The sequence below is a fragment of the Megachile rotundata genome, chromosome 1 (assembly GCF_050947335.1).
Source record: "Megachile rotundata isolate GNS110a chromosome 1, iyMegRotu1, whole genome shotgun sequence".
Lineage (NCBI taxonomy): Eukaryota > Metazoa > Arthropoda > Insecta > Hymenoptera > Megachilidae > Megachile > Megachile rotundata.
In genome coordinates, this window is record NC_134983.1 from 11604713 (window position 1) to 11624965 (window position 20253).

Sequence of the window (20253 nt, forward strand, 5' to 3'; positions counted from 1 at the left end):
GATGAAGAGTTTTAAACAGCCTGGATTTTTTGAAAATATAGAAAAATGTATACTGCCTTTCATTAGGTACATGTCAGGCAAAAACTGCTTTACGCATTTTAATTAAAAGTTAACGAGAATACATTTTTGTTTCGTTAAGAGAAATTAGCTCGTCGGTGTAGATTTCTCTTGATTAATTACGATGTTCTGGATTTCGTGAAATTTTAGGTTAATTTGGCAAAAGGTTTTGTACTGCCTCGATTTTCCGGCAAACTTTTCAGACACACCGTGCGTATAAATTCGCTTTATTCAATTAAAAGCCCGAAAAATATCTTTTCACGGTTAAAATGAATTAGCTCGTTAGTTAAATAAGTTTCATTGTTACTTTACTTTTACGTGGTTTATTATTTTGAAACGTTTTTATTTATGATGTTACTTCGAAGTCGAAAGAAACTTTGGACGTCGTTAAATGTAAGTGTACATTCTTCCATCAAAGGAGTCTCGATACAATTTCTAAATATAATAAAATGTAAGTCATTTACTTGAAGCAACATTTCCAACTCCTTAAAATCTGTTGTGAAATCTGCTCAGACTGAAAAATACACAACTTCGTATTTAAGTTCATTAAACTCTCATCAACCCGAAAATACATTAACCAAACGGATTAAACGTTAACGCAACAAAAGGTGACAGGTGCTTCGATTAGATCTTCAATTTAATCTGAATAAAATATCGCAGAAAAACAAGCTCATATCTCTATCCACAAAAAAGTAATAAACATAAGAAATGAAGATCTCAAGTGTGACGATCCATTATTACTGAACAATTTCTCCGATTTAAACGATAACACATCGAATGATACATTACGTCGTACGTCATATCGTTATCGTGTTTTTGACGTGTATTTTATCGATTTTATCTCGTCGAATACTACGCTCTAGATTACCACGTGGTGTGACGTGTTAAGGTACGAAGCGTTAAATGGCCCCACGTTGTATTGCCACACGCTGTAATATTCACGTATTATATCGCCACGCGTTATATCGTCACTCGCTTTAATTTCCATGCGTTACAATTTCCGCATTTAATATCGCCACGTGTTATGTTGCCACGCGCTGCAATTTCCACGCGTTATAATTTCCACGTGTTATATCGCCACGCGTTGTATTCCCACGAAGCTGAAATTTCCACGCGTTATATCACCACACTCTGCAATTTCCACGCAATTATACCGCTACACGCTATAATTTTCACGCGTTTTAATTTCCGCGTGTTATATCGCCACGCGTTGTGTTGCCACGCGCTGCAATTTCCACAAGTTATAATTTCCGCGTGTTATATCGCCACACGTTGTATTGCCACACGCTGAAATTTCCACGCGTTATATCATCACACGCTGCAATTTCTACGCAATTATACCGTTATACGCTATAATTTTCACGCATTTTAAGTTCCACGTGTTATATCGCTACGTGTTACATCGCCACGCGTTATATCGCCATGCGCTGTAATTTCCACGCATTATATCATCGCATGTTATAATTCCTACAGGTTATACCGCTACACGCTATATTTTCCACGCATTGTAATTTCCACGTGTTATATTGCCACGCACTGTAATTTTCAAGCATCAAATCACTATACATTATATTCTTGAAGTTGCCACGTATTGTGTTTAGTGCGTGCCATAATTGTCATGCATGAGATCGCCACGCGTTATATTGCCACACATTATAGTCGTCCTGTATTAAACCTACACTCTAACAACCTAACCCGTAAAATTCTATAATTAAACAGTAAATTGATGTAATAGTAAATTTGAATGACATGTTTAATATGTATTAAAAAAAGGAAAATAAAGTAGATTCGTTTCTAGATCAAGTTTGCACGCATCGTTGAGCAAAAGTGATACGAATAACGCGAAAAAGGAGTATCAAGGAGTCAAGCACGGGATATGAAGGATGCTCGAGGTAACTAGTGATTAGAGGGTGAAACGAGCTTGCAAGCATGCACGCCTACGGTTCAAAGTCACCATGGAAACGCTACAGCGACCGACGAGAGTGCAACACAATTTAGGATACGCTTCCAGCCGTGTATGAAATTGGCAGAAAGTGCATTCGTTTGCAGCTTTCTCGTAATAAAATTGCTCCGCGATCTTTGAGAGCCTAGGGCGCTTGATTAAATGGACGATATGTCCATTGTGTACAAGATTTACTTTGAATTTAATCCCTCAAACATCGTATGAAACTTATTCATAGGCAACGAATTTATAACTCGATAAATATTCGCAAATCTTTCGAATGTGCGCATAGAAATACCATCGCTAAAAATATTGATCAGCAGAAATTATAATTATTAAGTAGCTACCATATCACACAGAATCATTTCCAACAAAGATAAGTGTGGATGTCGAAATAAAATTGAAATTTAATTTGCCAGCTCATTAACAGCGAAGAGTTTCCCGAGTTCGAGTGGCGAACTAAAACAAATTACCAGACGGAGCTTTGGTTACCCGAACGAAACCGGAAAATCCGGGGATCGACGTTCGTGACGCTGGTAAAAGATCGTTTTACGAGATCTCGAAAACGAGCCAAAGAAGTGTCTCTTTCGCGCGTGTGAACATGGAAACTGACATTAAAGCCCTGATGCCGTCGGCTGCGAAAGCCGATTTCCCTATTGAATACGGGGAATATCGATCCCGAAATTCCCGCTACTCTGCACCACTCGAGGCGCCGACATACGAAGCTGATCCGGTCAGACACAGCCAGCCAGAAATCTCAATAGCATCAAGTGAATGGAAATCCCCCGTTCCCATTACCCACAAGAGCAGGGTGTCGATGGTTCGTACAACGCCGGTTCACAGAATGCTGGTTCGCATAGTCAATCCACAATGGCGGCGATGAGCGAGAAAATTGGACGATCAATGATCGTGGTTATACGATTCCGGGATACAGAGACGATCGAACGGTCAACATCGATATCAGGATTAATTCAAATATCAGCTGGATTTAAGCAGCTCCAAATATTCATCTTATTTAATTCTGATCTTTTTCCTTCGGTGTTGAACGCATACAACTGCACTTCGTGACTTCAAGAATATATGTATGTTATTTGACTGGTCTTTTTTATTACTTTCTGAAATACTTTTTGAGTTCATATAAAAAGAAAATTTATTTTTCTCAAGAAAAGTACTCTAAAATACTTTCAGAAGTGGTTAGGTTAAATCTCCGACATGTTTAACATTCACCATTAGTGCATAGTGAATATCGACATTTATCGATGTAAGTCAAAAATAATGGGATAATGGGTATTTAGCAAATATTTCGGACGTACACCAAGAAACTATGTGAATGTTGACATTCACCGGTCAAAGTCGACATTCTCCAAATTTCGGTGTTTCACTGTAACATCCACATTTGCAAATTACGAAATTCCCAAGGTCTGTTAGTTTCTAAGTTTATGAATTTCACAATTTTCTAAAATGAAGATGAAACGAAATTGTCCGGATAAGCGTCAATTATCAGAATCTCGAGCAGTCATATGTATATGACATGCATATCCTTGAACGTACGCTTATTAATAAATTTGAACGTCATCTGAGTGAAATCACTTAATCGATACCTTTATTACGAAACGAAATTGTTTGCTCGATTTCGTTAACGAAGGACAATCGGTTTTTGGAGGACACAGCAATTCAGTGGTCACACGGAATCATAATGATGAAGATAATTCGTTGATTTAATTCGCTGTAGCGAGGTAATTTAATTAGAGGTTCCATCGATTGACCAGGCCGCGACACGTCGTGGTAGCTAACGTACGTTGAAACTCGATACACTCGGTGAATTAAGAATCACGTAATTATTTATCCCATTAATGACCGGCGATAAACGGGAAACTGGCTCGCGGAATCGTTCTTGTAATTAACTAATACCGGTAGCGTCAAGCTTCATCGTTCCAGTCATATATTCGTACGTTTCAACAGCGATGAGATGCGATAGCATTAAATTGGTTCGACCGTTCCATTCGTATACTTTCGCATTCGCTAATTAAACACAATATCCTTGGCCGCTGTTAATTTCTCACAAGGCTTCTTGTCCATTCGAATCGCGTGTGCCATTTCGCGAATCGTCTCGAAATTGAAGCTTGCATTCCGCTCGCATACTACGGTTACGGACAAGCTGTAATCATCACGGCCAGTTGCGATGAAAACCTGATCTATTATAATACTCAAAATGCAAATTGTGCAACAGTGTTATTTTAACGTGTTTCGTGCTCATTAATTTCATTTCGCGGACGCTTCTCGTTCGATGTAATAAATTAATGACAGCGTCTGAAAGCATGGTTGAGGTCTCTTAGAATTTCTAATTAACTTTCAACGAGCCCTTTATTACTATTCATTAATATGTATGTATAAGTAAGACATTTAAGATATTTTGTACTGCGTCAGGATGATGCTGATCAGGCATCGTTTTTGCTGCGGTATTAAAACAAGTTACTTGTTGCTGAGTAATAATAATCTGTTGTTTATGACTGGATCGATAGTGATATGTATGGATGGTGTTCGAGCACTTTGCTGCCAAGGTAGTTAGTATCGATATGTATCTTTTTAACTACAAGTGCAACGTAGGCTTCGTTCGGACAAGGACAGCGTACAAACTTGAACATCTTTTAATTCTCAAATTATTATACAAAATTTTTGTATTTTCAAATATCCAAGCTTTGCATTGCAAAATTTTCAAACTTTCCAACTTTGACATTTTCAAATGTTCTCCAAAAGTATCTTGTCCCGAAATTTTTAGATAATCATTTTTTGATTCCCACGTGTTTAGAAAGAAACACATGTTCACATATGAGGATCATATTTATTGATTATCTCCCCAAATCCTTGCATCTCAAAATGGTTAATTCCTTAGACCTCTAAACTTCTATGTCTTCAAACTTCTCAGTAAAGCAAAAATATTTGATGATTTTATAAATTAAAAAAAAATGACAAATCCTTTCGGCAAACCAATATATCTTAATGGTGAACCGGTAAATCGAGCTCCCCCTATAATTGCGTCATTGTGGTCCCGAAAAAATTCTTTGAATAATCGCACCGTAATAAAAGCACCTAATAAAATCGCAACAGCCGATAAATCGTACGTGACGACCGCTGTAACGACGGTGATAAAAATCTGACGAAAACCTCGCTCGTCGTGTTCGGTGTGGTAATAGCTCGAAAAAGCTTCTGTTTACGCAATATCGCGGGGAATCGTGCGAATCGATCAAACGGTGTTTGTTGTTCGATGAAAAGCGAACCTTTTATCTTCACGGAGAGACGTTACATCCGATATAAAACCGATAGACAACGATGCCATCGATGTCGTATAACATCCTGCCGCGAAACGCATTATCAAGCGGATGGTAGCTGCAAAAGCGAGCGGATTGTTCGTGGTAACAGTATTTGCTGAACACTTAAATGGAATCCTGTCCCGGGGACCGCTTCTCTCCTGCTATCATTGGGTCTCTACTTTCCTTCGATAAAATAGACCCAATGCAATATCAGCGATACTGTGCACATACGATCGTAAAGTATGCGCTATTATTATGCCACTGACAACGTGAGCATATGTACGCTTCTTTACGGGCACGAGCTAGAGCTTTCTCGGGAAGGTAAAAAAGATAAAGGTATTAGCTCGCTGTGCACCGTATAGATTTCGTATAAAATGTACCACCATTTTATGATACCAAATATCGCGATACTTGTATCGGAAGATCAAGGTTCGATGGAAATGATTACGAAGCTTGTATACTGCTTTGGTACGTAAAGGTCAGTAAAAGCTAGTATTTTAGATGAATTAATACACTCCAAAATTTCTGGTTCATTTTTCTGAACAATTCAAAAGACCCGAAATCGTCAAAATTTCTGAGTGACTACAAGTACCGTGCTTTGAACTCGGGTTTAATTACGTGAAAACTGTTGAGACTCGCATTTCTTCCAGATATCAATTTTCCAGTTGCGTTTTACGAGTAAGTAAATGTCAAAAAGGTCCATGAAAAACGTTAATATCACCACATGTGATGATACAAGGATTTTATGAAGTTATCCTTCAATTCCTCTATAAAATTCTCCATAAAATTTCACCGATTTCAATCTGTAAAAATGTTTAACTACCCCTCGGGTTTTCTTATTATATTTTATAATGGCTAATCATGCGTCATCGTATTTATTACGGTTGAGGTTGTTAGCGTATGGAACGATCATGCAACATCCTGAAGGGTGTTCGATGTTCTTGATACGTTCGTAATGGTATAGAGAGAGGTCGTAAACGATAATCGGATGCTTTTAACGAGAAACAATACTGCGAAGTAGAAACTCGCAAGATCGTTCGTCGTTAGTTGCAATAAACTGTCGGAAGAGCGAAACATTGGCGATACCTTATTACAAGGCTGCCACAATGTAGCCAGCTTTACGTCCGCGATATCGTACGTAATTATTGTCTATCGTCTACACGATGCATATTAGCATTCTGACATAATGGTACGCTGCGAACTTTCCGTTTGGTATCTGCTCGTTTTAGTCTCACGCCGGAACGTGTACCCTTATCTGGGAAATACTCGCAAAAATGGCAGCGCGGTTAAAGTGCTCGCTTCGAATTGCCGAAGCGTATTCGACGAAAGCTTAAATAAAGTAGCGAGTGTTCGAGAAATACTGCCAAGTCGTACAACGCGGTACACGGTTGTTACGTTAAACGTACCATATGTTAGCCGACTGTTAATACTTATATTCACGAGTTAACCCGAACGTTACGATCTTTTGATTCCCACCTTATCGCTTGCTCAGAACACTTCCTTGATAAGCAGTTCATGAATACTGCTGATTATACCAAAAAATAAAGGTTTCGTCTACGTTCATGTATTACCGATAAGGACGTAATGTATCTGTTTCTTTCAGATTACGCGATTGCGGGATCAGTGAACTGCGAATTTCATCGTGAAAACGCAGTGCGTTCACAGCTTACGGCATCAGAATTTTCTAGTTTTTAAATTTCGGACATATTTCAATGTATCTTGTATATAATGATTGATATAACTATTTCATATCAAAAGGGGCTACATAGCTGCTCCACACTGTCAAAGCTGAAAATGTGTAGAGTTCTTATAAATTCACACAAAAGTTTATAGTACAAACGTTCATAATAGGTCTGAAGATTATAAAATTGACAAAACTAAATATTTATTGTATAATTTAATAATTATAGAATTTTAAGTGACAGGTGAGGCAACTTGGTATATTTTATACAGTGAGCAAGAACTGACGTAGAATGTTAGAACTATACTAGATTATACTGCTCTTTTTTTGTATTACAAGAGATGCGCGAATTAACTTAAGCGTCGCAACGAATCGCGGTACAAGTTGGATATTTTTTTTCTACCGATACCAGCAATTATTTTCTCATCTAGACGACCACCATTACCGTGTGTATCTCCGTTATTTTTTACGGAAGAACGATTACGGATCTATCATTGGCGACGACAAATCGCAAACGAGCCACCAAGATCATCAAAGTCTCGCAACATCAAAGGAGTCTTTCGCATCCCTTGCGATTTCTTCTGCTTCCTCATCTTGCACCGTAAATATCTCCTCGCCAACCTTTGATACGCCAACGACCAAGAGAAACGACAACGACGTTTCCAATAGTGTCGCAAACGACTATCGATGACCTCACAGACACAGTCAATCAGATTTCAAGCTGATATTTCGTTTTTGATCGTTACAACGAAACGGTTCCCTTTGCTAACTGATTGTTTCTGAAACTTCACAAAGAGTTATGTTTTTCTGTTGCTTGTGTATAGTTCGACGTTTCACGAGAATATTCATGGAATCGTGAAAATGTAATCGTACTATCCAATTAGGTGATAATAATGTACCATAGTTATTTCATGTAAATCGCTGGATTATACAGCGATCACCGTATTGAATAATTTTCAGCAAACAGTTGTGTCACGAGGGACAATAAAGCTTGAAACTATTTGAAACGTATTACAGGTTATAATGTGTGAAGAATTTCTATCGATCTATCACTTGATCGTACTGCATCGTTTGTTTCAAATATAATTTCTAAAGTTCTATATACATCGAATTTGTAAAATTCCATAGAGATTTATAGTTATAGTTTAATGAAAAAGATCAATAGATTTTAATAAAATGATTTTTGTTGAAAATATTCATTATAAATGTCGAAAATTTTATCTCGCTATAAATAGTCAAAATTGTATCTGAATCAATAACCATTGTCGACGTTAATTACGAAAAAATGTAAAAATATTGACAAGCCTAATTGGAAAAGACAATTCAGTGATTTTAATATTTGAAAACATATAAACTTGTAACTTTATAAAAATGTATAATTATGAAAATACATTTACTCGGCGCACGTTCACTATTCTCAATTATCCATTTCTCAGAATTTGCAAGCATTTAATACAACATAACCGTTAGCAAAGTAATTTCTAGGCTCCTAAAGAATAATAACAAGTTTGAACGCGATAACAAGCTAACAGCCCCGTACCATTTTCTGATAAGAAAACTGTGGAAATATCCAACCTATCATATTCAGCTCCTTATCTTTCACTTGGTCTAGGCTCAAGACTCTAGACTCTGGACTCTAAAGTCCAGACCGGAATTATAAACTAAGGCTCTCAAGTCTAGAGTAAGGAGCAAAATCTGAAAGAATTCTGATAGACCTAGATATATAGATCTAGACTATAAGAGTGGAATCTCAAATAATCCTTAAACATTTAGAAATGATTGGAAGCAGTCTAAATCTAGAATATGAACTTAGATTGTGACTCTAAACTGCAGAGTGACGAGTAGAGAATCTGGAAGCAATTCTAAATCTTGAAGCATTTAGAAACGATTTGAAAGAATGTAGATCTGGAACCTAAACCTGAACTACAGATCTAGAGTCTAAATCTGTAAAATAGACCTAGACTGCAAAACTTCAGAGTTTAGAGAGAAGAGTAAATTCGAGTGTTCGGAAGCAATTTGAAGCGGTTTAGGTCTACAATATGAACTTAGACTACAGATCTAGAGTTTAAACCCAGAGCGTATACCTATAATGTAAATGAAAGGCTCTAGAATTTAGAGTGAGGTCTAAACCTGAACCTGATACATTTAGAAGCGATTTGAAGTCGATATGAATATAGATTCACGCTATAGAGTTAAAACCTAAAGTGCAAACCAGATCGTAAATTAAGGCTTAAAAGAAAGTGAGTCTAGAAGAGCCCTGAAGCCTTCAGAAGCTATTTGAAGCGTTCGACTTCGTTTTGCGTGGCACGGTGATAATCGAGGCAGTAGCCGGAAGGAAACATCGCGGAGTTAGTATTCGCAGCGCGTAGCTGATAACGCTCGATCGTGGGATGTTCGCTCGCGAGCATTGACGCGGCCATTTCCGATACCGTGGTAGGATGCAAGCGCACGAGCTGCTCGTTTCTTGCCCGTTAAGCGCGTAGGTACACGCGTGCCAGACGAGCGACGAAGAAGCAACGAGAGAGCCGGTCAAGTGATAAGGAAGTGACAAATTGTCTAGCTAGACGAGAACACGCCGTCGCCTCGAACCGTGGGCCGTTTACGAGCGAGCAACGCTCCGTGAAATCGCACGACAAATTATTTACCGGGATTTCTACGGAAGAGTTCTTTCCTTTTACCGAGTAACATTGTATGTAGAAATGCACCGTTTGCGACCAACATTTTTAAGATTTTAAACACTTTTTGATTTTAACATTTTTTATTGTAAAATTGCGTGTAAGATAAGGAATATATAAGTCTCAGCACTCTAGGGACTCTTTTCAAAATTCAACTTGTTATTTAAAAGGTCTGTAATCTTATGTATATGACGCTCGCTTCCTGTCTGTAATACTTTACATAGCTGCATTTCCGTTCAAATTTAGTAAGTATGTTTTACATATTCATGCAGAGGTCAATGTATGGGATCCGTTGACCACTTTCATGTTTTAAATGTAACGAAACACGTAATCGACACAAACGAAAGTAGACTTTGGATAACAGATTATACGAATCTTTTGTTGTTTCGAACTGTATAAATTTTTTGTCGGAATCGAGTTTTTTTGAAATTTCAAACTTGAGAATGTAGAAATTTGTTAATTTCTAAAAATGGGAAAGCATTCAAAGTTTCTTGATTTACGCGGATACAAACGGAATACATAAATGTACCTGTCGGACTTTGCACGTATCAATCACCAGATACGGTTGAAACAGTTTGGAACAGAACTAACAAGCGTATCCCTTTATTCAACGATATTACTCTTCATTAGTAAACTACGAATAATTTGTCACGCGTGTAATTACAAATTACTGCGATACAGCTAATCGAGTCTAGTAATTTTGCGGCTCCTCTGATGTTTCGGTAGTCGTGCAATTAGCTTGATTATCCTGGCGTTTAATCAACCCGTTCTCCTTTTTGAATCGCTTCCATTTCAGCTTATTCGAACGTGTCTGTTTTTCACGGTAATTTCGGTAATAAATCGCGAAACTCTAAAAATACATTCCCCAGGGAAACGCGCTCGTTAAATCGGTCCGATTATTTGTTTCGACGAATAACATTGGCGGCAAAAACCGGCCACTGTCTAACGTAAGACGAGCTTTCTCGCAATGTTGGTCGCGTCCATTCAGCCGTACCAAGCGGTTACGTAATCGTTTCACTCGACAGGCGAATGCACTACGAGATTACGGTTGATAAAAGCGTGTTACACTCGCGAGTTCGGTCGACCGCTTTTATGAATGAAAATTCATATTGTTCGCCGACGAATCGCGCGCGTGCCGCCGCGTCCTTGCGAGCTACACGCCGAACGGTGTCGCGTGATCAATTAACGAGTTCATTTGCACTCTGAAAGTGCACGCTTATCGCATGGTATTTGTCGAGATTTTATTTGGTAACAAATACGTACTTGCTATGTTGTCATTTAGGGTTGTACAATGCTGAGGTAAACGCTGGATTTGTATGATCAAGTCACTCATTGTTGATATGATTGTTCTATTGTTACAAACTTTATATTGTTATTAAAGCTTTATATTGTTACAAATGTTATATTGTTATAAAATTTATACTATTACATTGTTATGAACGTATGTCCCTATGCGTTATATTGTAGAGTTGTAGAATCAAGATATATCCGAAGACTAGAGATACAAGACACTAGACTAGCTCATATGTTTGTAATCGTCGTAAAGAATACGCGTGGTTAGCATCCGACGTGCGTGTCACCACCGCGAAACTCAACGGGTCGCTGTAAATCCACTTAACCCAGAGTTGATCCCTTACGGAATAATCGTGTAATACGGCGACGGCGTTCAATTAAATCACTTCAAAAGTTACACGGGTGCACAACTCCGGGAGTCATAATTTAATCCGACGCTCGGCGGGCTAGCGGCGAGAGGAATCCCACGGAGGCCGCGTAAAATGGAATTCAAACTCTTATGAATGCGCGGCTCTCGTGCCCGCGTTATTACGGATATCGGCCGGGAGGAACTTCTTTTCCCAAAGGGTCGCTCCCGTTGCCGATGTTGCGGCCAATTTCCAGGCGACGAAATGCAATTTCAGCCAGGTAATTTCACCCTTCTTCCTCCACGGGATTTCTTTCGCTTCCTGACCAACGGGATTCCGTATCTTCTACCCTCCTCGCGTTTCGATCGTCACTCGCGACTTAATCAACTTCACGCGATCCGACTGATATGCACCGCGTATTGTAACCTTATCTGATATGCAATACGGATGGAAATGTACGAAGTAAAATGACACTGTATGGAGATGACTTGTAGATGGTTAGACATTTTTAGATAACGCATATCTTCTTTAAGAAAGAATTGGAAGAGCTAGGGATAAAATTGATTTAGGGTTTATTAAGAGGTATAGACAACGCATAGATACAGTAAATATGATTCTCTAAATATTAGATGATCTCGTACACAACATGTATTGTGTGAAAATTTTTGATCAGTAAATAGGTTTTGTAGCTAACATTATTTAATTGTGAATTTATCTCTAAAAATTTAGAAATTAAATTTGTCATTTCTAAACTTTTCGATCTTCAAATTTTTAAATCGCGAGATTAGTTTTGTAAATATGAATTATCTTCTGTGATTTATCATTTTCCAAGATATAATGGAGGATATTAGAGATGGATATACAGGGTGTCTCATCGAAATGTCACCCTCGAATACCTCCCTTAATATATTCAAATATGGATACAATGTAATGACATAATTCATCGCCATAAAAAAGTGGAAGGAATGATAGAAAGTGAAAATTTGTATACTCGATTAAAACATCTTTCGAGGTTAGCGGAATATGAATTTCCGTAGGACGGCTGGTACCGACCGCAAAATGTCGATTGAATTGATCGCGCAACCATCGCGTACAAGTCCCATCAGAATTTCATTACGCGTAAACCCCATGGCCAATTTCAGGTCATGTCTTCGGTATACCTCGAACGATCCACGAATGGTTCACAATCGACTGGTGGTCTGTATAAGCGTCGATATCGAGAGCGTTCAATAAGCTTGCACATCAACGTCGCGCCGTATACAACAGGCCATCGAATATAATTATCTTAATGTACTCTTTGAACCGATGAGTAATAACTTATCGTAATTATCCCTTCGAGTTGCAGACGCGTGCGTTCGTTTCTTAAAACTGAAATCGCAAAATTCTATCATGAAAGTGTTATGGTTACATACTTAAATATTTGAGTTAAATAATATTAGAATTGGATTGATTGGTGATCATTTAAAATATTGAGAGTTACACGGATATGAAGATTTACAAATAACGAGGTTTACAGAAACTCGAATTTCTAAATTTCTAGGATTTCATAGTCTAAATGTAAATTTAAGTTCACAAATTCTCGTGTTGACAAATTCTTGCATTCACGTACGAGGGTTATTATATTTATACTTTAAGCGTTAGGGGTAAGACTGCAATATACCCGTACGTTTACGTAGGTGAAAAGGTGATCGAACATCTTTCGACCAGAATACCCACCCTTTGTTTCCGGGAACAATGAGATAGATCACTAAGTTATACATTGAGTTAAGAAGATGTGCTCGAAAGTTCCTCCACATTGTTAAATGAGTGAAGCAGTCGAATACAATGAACAAGGTTTCCCGGAAACTTAAAGAAAAGGTCTGCTATCTGTCATGAACTCGCTTCTGAATTTCCCTAAAATTAGATTGCTCTAAATAAATATTCATTAGTGCAAACAACATGTTTCTTAATATCATTTTATCTTATAGGAACAATTATTATGTTCTAATTTATGAAACAACTCTAATGTATCTATTTTACAAAATAGCTCTTATGTTTCTTTTTTATAAAACAACTATGTCTCTATTTTATGAAACAACTATGTCTCTATTTTATAGAACTATTACCTTGCTATAAAAAATACAGTGTGTTATGATTATTTATCGCAAAATAAACCTGCGCCTGCCTCCATTAATTCCAGTTATCGAAGCAGCACTGATTAAACCTTGAATTATGGAGGTAAAACAGCGCCTCCGAATACTGGAAAATAATTCAAGCTAAGTAAGCTTGTAACTTTTGTAAGCTTGTATGCCCCGAACTCGCAAGTAGAATTACGAGATTTTCGTATTCAGCCAATGAAAGTTGCTACGCACAGAGTCGGATTGAAATAAATATCGGTTTTGTATCCGAACGAATGTAAAATACTGCGCTTGTTCAGAAGCACACCGGTATTGTTGTATCTTTTATCCATTGTTTAATTAACGAGGAGCGAATGAAAGCGGAATTCAACGCAGATTTTTATACGAGTTACGTGTTCTCATCCAGCGCATTCAAATTAGAGAAACCAAGGGGACACATAGTAATTATCCTAGCCTGGTAATAACATTACTAGACCCCTCGCTACGTTTCTGCTCCTGTAATTTACCTCGGGTTGAGTTGACATTGTTTAGGGTGCGCTCTGATTAGTCTTGCAAATCTCAGATAATATAAATTCTTGTAATATTTTGACGAGTCGTAACGCGAACAGCTCAATTTTACTCGAATTTTGTTTATGGTATTTCAAGTCCAATAATTTGCATAGTCACTGATACCAAATTGAAATAATATTTCAACTTTCTGCGACTCCGTTGAACTCCTATGTCGAGTGTAACTATATGTTAAGATGTGTCAATTCTTCTTAGTGGAAATTGTATGAAACTATAAGTCAAGAATAAATAATTCCAAGGGTTCCAATTAGTCGCTTATATCTGTTATTGCTAACGTTATCTCATAGAACGTGTAATATCTATGTCAACATCTTAACTTATATCTATTTTGTATTTTTTAGTAGTAATTTATTGAGCTAAGAGGCAATTTGTTGAGACCATTGTTGACATTACAAGATTGATTTATCGTAAGTTATATAATCGTGTACTGCTGTGTTTTAAACATTCTTGGACAACTGGTCCAAATATGGACTACATCTGGGTTCCGTATTACCTAATATTTAGAACACTTTTCGATATATAAAATATTTACAACTACCCTAAAGAGTATTCAGCAGAATAAAAATTCTATATAATATATGCATGTGCATATGTTACAGATTATGTGTAGATGTTGAAATAGACATACAATGACTATTGCAAGTTTATTGATTGATTAATTGTTTAGATCTATGGACAACTGCTGTGGTCCTTAATCCCCCACTATAAATTAAACATGAACATTTAAATTTATTTTGATCTTTTATATTTTTGTATTCATTTACTATTATTTTCCTACAAATAATTTTAACTCCATATAACAAGATGTAAGATGTCAAAGTGTGACATCTTAAAAACGTTAAAAAGGCTTGGCAATATCATGGAATAAAAGTGGCAGTCCATATTTAGACCACTTCCTTTAATAATGCTACCAAATGTGTGCAGGGTGGCTAGGGAATCGGATTTTCACGACACCGACGATTCCCAGGATAACGATCGAATATGACCACCGACCCATGTACTCTGGAGTGTGTCTTAGCCCATTGGACGAGGGAGTGAACAATTAAAGGGAACCGTGCAAATGGAACGAAACACCCGGTGCACGCGATTTACAGCACGTGTCACGCGATCATTTATTAGGTCGTCCTATAAGTAATAGAGACAGTGCTGCACGTAAACCTTTCTTTTTCGATGTAAGTCTAATTTTGGAAAATGAGTTATCGATAGCTTTGGTTGAACATTTTGTTCCTAAATTTTTTAATCAAATTTCTAGTTTTTCAATTTTGTAACAGCTCTTCAAATCCTCAAATTATCAAATTTTCACACAAGATTTTGTGAATATTCAAACAAAATTTTATTGATCTTCAAAATTCTTTAATGTCCAATTTTTGATAGTAAGGACTTGAAATTTTCAAAAGTTGAAATGCCCGAATTTTTAAATTTTCAAATATACAAATCTCAAAATTAAATAATTCCTAAATTCACGAATCCATTAATCTCTAAATCCTTAAATCACCAAATCCATTCATCCCTAAATTTTCAAATCTCTACCTCATCGAACGCTTAAATCCCCAAATTCACAAATCACTAAATCCACTAATCCTCGAAATTCTGAACCCCTAAATCTCCTGTCCCCAAATCCCCAAGTGCTCATACCCCAAACTGAAAATTTCGCCCAATTAATATCTAGACTGTAGAGTATAATCGAAGATAATTGATTTCAATAATACCGTCAAAGTTACAGTGTTAACAAAGTGGTGCTCTCGAGCACAATTTCAAAAATCCTAATCAACGTCTCTATCGAATTTCTAACACGAATGATACACGACTGCGACAAGCTCATTATTTGATATCTAATCTCTGCGTTTGTAAGATTGCCGAGTATCGGAAAAATTACGCTTATCAACGACAAGTGTTTGTACGTAGTTGTTGCGTTTAACAAACCAGTATCATTATCTTATCTGGCTACTTGCAAAGTCGATGAATCTTCGCGCAGTTAAATCTTCATGATTCCACGTAGTTCGGCCAATCGGTACTCGGCAAGAAACGTGAAAGAATGCTCGGCTGTTCGCTGAATTTATGAGCATAATGTTGTCACGTTGCTGTCCACAAAATGTCAAGGAAAGCTCATTCAGTCGGGCGACGCGTTCGTGTGTAGCTTTCTACCGATCGTGTTACACCTGTGTCAACTTCGATTTACGCAACGTCGTTACTCCGTTTTTTAACATTTCACTAACTTCACGCGACAAATTGTTACATCAAAGTTACTTCCTCGTTAATAATTCATCGCCGGAGTAAGTGTAACGAATTAATATTAGCAGCTGAATAAAACATCGAACTATGAGATGTACTCTTTTATAATCGATTTTGTATGAGGTAACACGTTATCGTAGCTAATAGGAAATATTGGGGAATTTAGTACTGAACATCGCGTGTTAGGGTAGAAAATAGTATTGGTCGATAAATAGCTGAATCCATGGCTCAGTACATGTACATTTTTCGGGAAAGTGTAATTTTTTGTAGATAGAATGTTGAAATTTATAAATACTTACATGCTTAGCTCTCTTTTCTATGAGATATGTTACTAATATCAGATATATTAGTCTATAAATTTGCACAAAATAATACGTTCAGTAATACATTCATTATTTAATTATGAGTAGTTACTATTCATTCTGTTAGTTATTATTTATTATTCTAAATTAAGTTAAGCTGTACAATCTTATAATTTATATTGGAAATTAAAAAGCACAATCTTTGGAAGTCGAAATTTTTCAAATTTTCAGATTCTTAAATTTTTGAATGTGGACCTAAAAATCATCCACCAATCCTCCTCAACCTAAGTAATTAAATTTTATAATTAAATTATTCAAACCCTAAAATTCATAAATTTTCAAATCCTTCAATTCATAAATTTTTAACCCCTGTTCACAAGTTTCCAAATGCCCTAAAACTTGTAAAATTTCAAAATCCTAAATTTGCACGTCTTGGAACTTCCACCTGTAACAATTAAAATCCTGACAGTGAAATACGAAATATCTTCGCTGTATCTCGTTAGCGGATGGTAAAGTGTTTAACACCACCCTATCGTGCTATCGTGCAATCCAAAAGGTTGAGAAAGTCACGGGCAGAAAAGTGGCGTTGAAACGAATAGGATTGACGCTAATTAAACGGAATTGCTCGATGTACAGTGAAACAAACCCGATCGTGGAGCAGTACCAAGCATCCTCGCAAAGTTAGATTAATTTACGGACATTCTTCCGCGCGCAATTTAATTAAACTTACACATCCTTTGCGCGATACTCTCTCTTTCCCTTTCTCCTCTTCTGATGATGCTCGCCATCGAATAACGATCGAGCGAATTAACTTATCGAGTCGGTTTTACTTAGTCCAATAATCGCGAAATAGTATAATTAGTCGCTATTCTTCTCGTTACTTGATAGAATTTCACGGGAAATTTTCAATGAACCGTTTTTCTGTAACTATGCAAATGATGGTATTACTTTGCGAATAAAAATGAAAGCCGCTGGCAAAATTTAACGTTCTCAAATTTCAGCTCGAATTTCATTGCGGAAGCTTCCACAATTATTGGAAAATGAAGCACGTACGGGTATAATTTTCTGTGCGCCCGAGGAGCAGTGTACCGATGTCAACCCATGAGTTGGCGTATGGGAAGGTGGTTTGGAAGAGCTATGGTTCTGATTGGTCAGAATCCTTGCATTCCTGAATATCTACACTTCCAAATTCCTACAATCTTGAATCTCTACATTCCCGAATCCCTTCATTTTCAAATTCTTACGTATCCAAATCGCTATATCTCCAAATTCCTATATCACGAAATCCCTCTATTGCCAAATTCTTACATACCCAAATTGCTACGTCTCTAAATTCCTACATCCCCAAATCGGTATATGGCCAAATCTCTACCTTCCCAAATTCCTCCATTCTCTAATTTCCACATCGCCAAATCGCTATATCCCCAACTTCCTACATACCCAAATCGCTATACCCCAAATTCCTACATCCCCAAATCCCTCCATTCCCAAATCCCTCCATTCCCAAATCTCTCCATTCTCAAATCCCTCCATTCCCAAATCTCTCCATTCCCAAATCCCTCCATTCCTAAATCCCTCCATTCCCAAATCTCTCCATCCCCAAATCCCTCTATTCCAAAATCGCTATATCGTATAAAGAAATTATTAATAATTATTAAATAATCATTTTTCAAATAAAACATCTCAAATTTCATCTATAATTTGTACAATCCGCCGATTATAAATTATAACACGCTAAGTACACGTATCTATCCATTACCGAGTTCGAACTGAAATATTATCTCAGAAACGATTTGTTTTAATTTGAATGTACAATATCGTTAGCATAGAGTAACAGCAGAGCGAATGAAGTGCAACTTCAGGTTCACACGTGCTCAATAATATTCTCTGCAAAGGTTGGTTTCATTTGTCGAATTCCATGTGTGGTTCCGCTCCAAAGGTCTTTGATTAACTGCGATAGTGCACAGTCTCTGAAATTACTCTCCTGAGTGCTCTTTGATGATGTTCCCCATAATAATCTCTTAAGCAACCCCTTAAATGTTTCTGTATACACAGAGACACGGCAATTTACAAATCTAAACATCTTATGCATAAATGTATCTACAACTTAATATCGTCAAAATTTCTCACTCGGGCTTTTCGAAAAATAACTGTTTCAATTTGTGAGAAAAGTGAACGCAATATGTAATAAAAATTCAAAACATCAAAACTTAACAATACCTAATTGACCTAAAAAACTTAAAAAAACCTAATCGAAGGAAACAGATGTAATATCAAAAAAAATTGTTTAAAGAAAACGCCACAAAGAGAAAGTATACCTCATAGAAAGAAAAATAGAAAAGCAAAGGCGGCAAAGATAAAGTAGCGACAAAAAGAGAAACAAAACGATAATAGTTAATGTAAACATCGATGGTGAGAGTTTAAAGCGACGAGCCGCATGCAGACGGTAGTTAGAGTATCGTTTAATATTCTATCGGATATAGCACTTCGTCGTCGGTCTCCTGTGCGACTGCAAATCGCGGCATTAATACGAAACAGCTCATTGTTTACCAAGTGACACTACCTAATATGATCGATTTATCAGTGACGAGAACGATTTACCCATGGGCACCGGTTGATTGCAGTGGTAAACGCCGACGCGTGCGATTGACGCATATGTCGATAGCAATTAGAATTTTTTCACGCGTAAAAGATAGATCCGTATTAGCAAACACATCCACGACAGAAATCATTTCACACGTAAGTGGCCTTATTGGTACTAGATAAACCTCGTCACGTTTTAGACACAATTTGATACATTTTTATTTTTTGGATTTAATATTAGTGTTTGATGTGGATACTGGATCATATAGGGACTTGCATTATTATTTGAAAATTTATTTGAAATTTATATTGGTTGAAACATTTGAAGTATTATTTTTTAAATTGAACATCATTGTTTGAAACAGTATTTGAAAAATATATACGTATTTCAAGTAATATTATTTCATGATATACTTTAAAAATATATTACAAAACTAAGGAATTGTCATTGAAGAATAATTTGAATATCAATAATCAAATGTACCGATATAAATGCACATTAAATAATAAATTGAAAACATAACAGAAAGATACATAAATCAAAGATAGAACATAAAATTGTATGTTTCCTTATGCAGAATATTATTAAAGAATTTTAATCTTGAATAATATTTTTCTCGTAAAGATCTTCATAAATCTTTCAAAGGTCAACATATATTCTTTAAAAAAATCAAGTAAACAAATTCACCAATTTAAAACAGCAAAAACTTCAGAAGAAATATAACAATCGTGCACGAAACGTAAAAAGATTGATTATTCGTGACGCATCACCGTCGCTCGTTAATTATGAAATCTTTTCCCTATGCTATTAAAGCGAATGAACATGGAATAACATAATCTGCGCACTCCGCGCGTGGACGACGTATGGATTCATCGATAGTAGCCGAACAGCTGTCTTGGAATCAAAGTTTAAAAGCAAGAAGCAATTGTTTCCTTACTGGCAGTATAAATTATTTGCGAGCAGTTATTCAAACGGAAAAGCAGCACGTAGGCAGGAAGAGTCCTGAATGATTGATGCAGCAAAGTCAGTCGAGAGACTTCACGCAAACGTGTGTTAAACGCATCGACTCAGATGAGCGCTTTAATACATGAGTCTATTTCCTTTTGTACAAACAATACCAAAATAAGTCGTCACAAATGAAGACT

General features: G+C 36.8%; 1 protein-coding gene across 2 annotated transcripts in view; it reads right to left on the reverse strand.

Annotated features, from left to right (window-relative positions):
* Pde9 (phosphodiesterase 9) overlaps nt 1–20253 on the reverse strand; it is a 167880-nt gene that overhangs the window by 87489 nt on the left and 60138 nt on the right. The window lies entirely within an intron of this gene.